Raw genomic sequence first — 3028 nt, 5'->3', positions numbered from 1 at the left:
ATATCACATTATAAATGTTTTTTGGATAACAAACTTTTTGTTTGCAAGTCAATAAGATCACAGACGTTTATAAATACCTATCCAAATAAACTCTAAACTCCATCACACCTCACCTCCGATAAGGACAATATACATTCCTAAAATTGATTGAATGATTGTCCCCAAGCCAGAGGATACTTAGAATTGGAGGTAAAGAGCATATAAAAATTTAAAAGATAATTAATGTGGAAAGTGAAATACATTCATCACTAAGCAATTCCATTCTACTTTTTTTTTTAATTTGACTAATTTAATTTTTGTAACTTAATGACAATAACATGTGATGGATTTCAATCTGATTCTCAAAATAATCTCGCAAAACTAGCCCCAAGAATTACCAAAAGAGGGGGTGCCTGGGTGGCTCAGTCGTTAAGTGTCTGCCTTCGGCTCAGGTCATGATCCCAGAGTCCTGGGATCGAGCCCCACATCGGGCTCCCTGCTAGGCAGGAAGCCTGCTTCTCCCTCTCCCACTTCCCCTGCTTGTGTTCCTTCTCTCGCTGTGTTTCTCTCTGTCAAATAAATAAATAAAATCGTTAAAAAAAAAAAAAAGAATTACCAAAAGAGCTCTTTTTCATGGCACTTTGGAGGTGGTAGGCTGCATTAGGATGAAGCTGAACATTTCTTTCCCAGATCCTGACTGCCAGAAACTCACTGAAGTGGACAATGAACACAAACTTCGTACCTTTTATGAGAAGTGTATGGCCACAGAAGTTGCTGCTGATTCTCTGGGTGAAGAATGGAAAGGTCATGTGGTCTGACTCAGTGGTGGCAATGAAAAACAAGGCTTCCCCATGAAGCAGGGTGTCTTGACCCAAGGTTGTGTCTGCCTGCTGCTGAGTAAGGGGCATTCCTGCTACAGAACAAGGAAGACTAGAGAAAGAAAGCACATATCTGTTCAGGGTTGAATTGTGGGTGCCAATTTCAATGTTCTCAACTTGGTCACTGTAAATAAAAAAAAAAAAAAAAGCATGGAAGATATTCCTGGATTTACCAATACTGCTGTGCTTTGTCACCTGGGGCCCCAAAGAGCTAGCAGAATCCATAAACATTTCAATCTCTCTAAAGAAGATGTTGTCCACCACTATGTTGTGAGAAAACCCCTAAACAAAGAAGAACTTGAGAACCAAAGTGCCCAAGATTCAACGTCTTGTTACTCCATATGTCCTCCAGCACAAACTTTGGTGTATTGCTCTAAAGAAACAGGGTACTAAGAAAAATAAGGAAGAAGCTGCAGAATATACTGAACTTTTGGCCAAGAGAAGGTACGAGGCCAAAGAAAAACTCCAAGAACAGATTACCAAGAGACAGAAGCTGTCCTCTCTGAGACCTTTTACCTCTAAGTCTGAGTTCAATCAAAAATGAGATTTTCTGGGAGGAGCAAGATGAGAGAGGAGTAGGAGACCTAAATTTCATCTGGTCCCAGGAATTCAGCTAGATAGGGATCATACCATTCTGAACACCTACAAACTCAACAGGAGATGGAAGAAAAAAATAGCAGCAACTCTCTGAACAGAAAAGCAACCATGTTTTGGAAGAGTCATATCCTATCCTTTCATAGTAGCTAACCTTATTTTTGGTACATATATATAAGTTGTTCTCTCTTTAAAATTTTGGGATACAGTTTCTTCTTATAGACCAAAATATATCCTAAATCTCTGGTGTATGGCTTTGTTCTAGTCTCCTGCCTGATCACATTCTCTCCCTTTTTTTAAAAAAATCCTCTTCTTTCTTTTTTCAACCAACTTCTTACCAATTCTTTTTATAAAATCTTTTATAATTGTCATCTTTACAGTCATATTCCATCCCTTCGTCGTATTTACCCTTATTTTTGTACATACATAAGATTTTCTTTCTTTAAAATTTTGGGAGGCACTTTCTTCTAACAGACCAAAATATGCCCAAAACCTAGTGTGTGGCACTGATCCATGCACCAGCCTGATAATATTTGATCATATTCTGTTTTTTTGTTTGTTTGTTTTTATCTTTTTCTTTTTTCTTTCTTTCCCCTGGTTTCAGGTCTCTTCTGATTTGTTTACTGTATATTTTTGTGGGGTCATTGTTACCCTGTTAGCATTTTGTTCTCTCATTCATCTATTCTCCTCTGGACAAAATGACAAGATGGAAAAAATCACCTCAAAAAAAAGAACAAGAGGCAGTACTGACTGCCAGGGACCTAATCAATATGGACATTAGTAAGATGTTAGAACTAGAGTTCAGAATGATTATTTTAAAGATATTAGCTGGGCTTGAAAAAAGCATGAAAGATATTAGAGAAACCCTTTCTGGAGAAATAAAAGAACTAAAATCTAACCAAGTCGAAATCAAAAAGGCTATTAATGAGGTGCAAACAAAAATGGAAGCTATAACTTCTAGGATAAATGAGGCAGAAGAATTAGTGATATAGAAGACCAAATGATGGAAAATAAAGAAGCTGAGAAAAAGAGAGATAAACAATTACTGGATCACGAGGGCAGAATTCGAGAGAGAAGTGATACCATAAGATGAAACAATATTAGAATAATTGGGATCCCAGAAGAAGAAGAAAGAGAGAGGGTCAGAAGGTATATTGGAGCAAATTATAGCAGAGAATGCCCCTAATTTGGGGAAGGAAACAGACATCAAAATCCAGGAGGCACAGAGAAACCCCTCAAAATCAATAAAAATAGGTCAACACCCCAACATCTAATAGTAAAACTTATGAGTCTCAAAGACAAAGAGAAAATCCTGAAAGCAGCTCAGGAGATCTGTAACCTACAATGGTAGAAACATTAGATTGGCAACAGACCTATCCACAGAGACCTGGCAGGCCAAAAAGGACTGGCAGGATATATTCAGAGCACTAAATGAGAAAAATATGCAGCCAAGAATACTATATCCAGCTAGGCTGTCATTGGAAATAGAAGGAGAGATAAAAAGCTTCCAGGACAAACAAAAACTAAAGGAATTTGCAAACACAAAACCAGCCCTACAGGAAAAATTGAAAGGGATC

The 3028-nt window shown here is 37.7% G+C and overlaps 1 pseudogene; it reads left to right on the top strand.

Annotated features, from left to right (window-relative positions):
• Window positions 1-644: 644 nt before the first annotated feature.
• On the top strand, window positions 645-1401 carry LOC110570071 (annotated as a pseudogene).
• Window positions 1402-3028: the final 1627 nt, after the last annotated feature.

The sequence above is a fragment of the Neomonachus schauinslandi genome, chromosome 1 (genome assembly GCF_002201575.2).
Source record: "Neomonachus schauinslandi chromosome 1, ASM220157v2, whole genome shotgun sequence".
Taxonomy (NCBI): Eukaryota; Metazoa; Chordata; class Mammalia; order Carnivora; family Phocidae; genus Neomonachus; species Neomonachus schauinslandi.
This window is presented reverse-complemented; position numbering and strand designations above follow the sequence as displayed.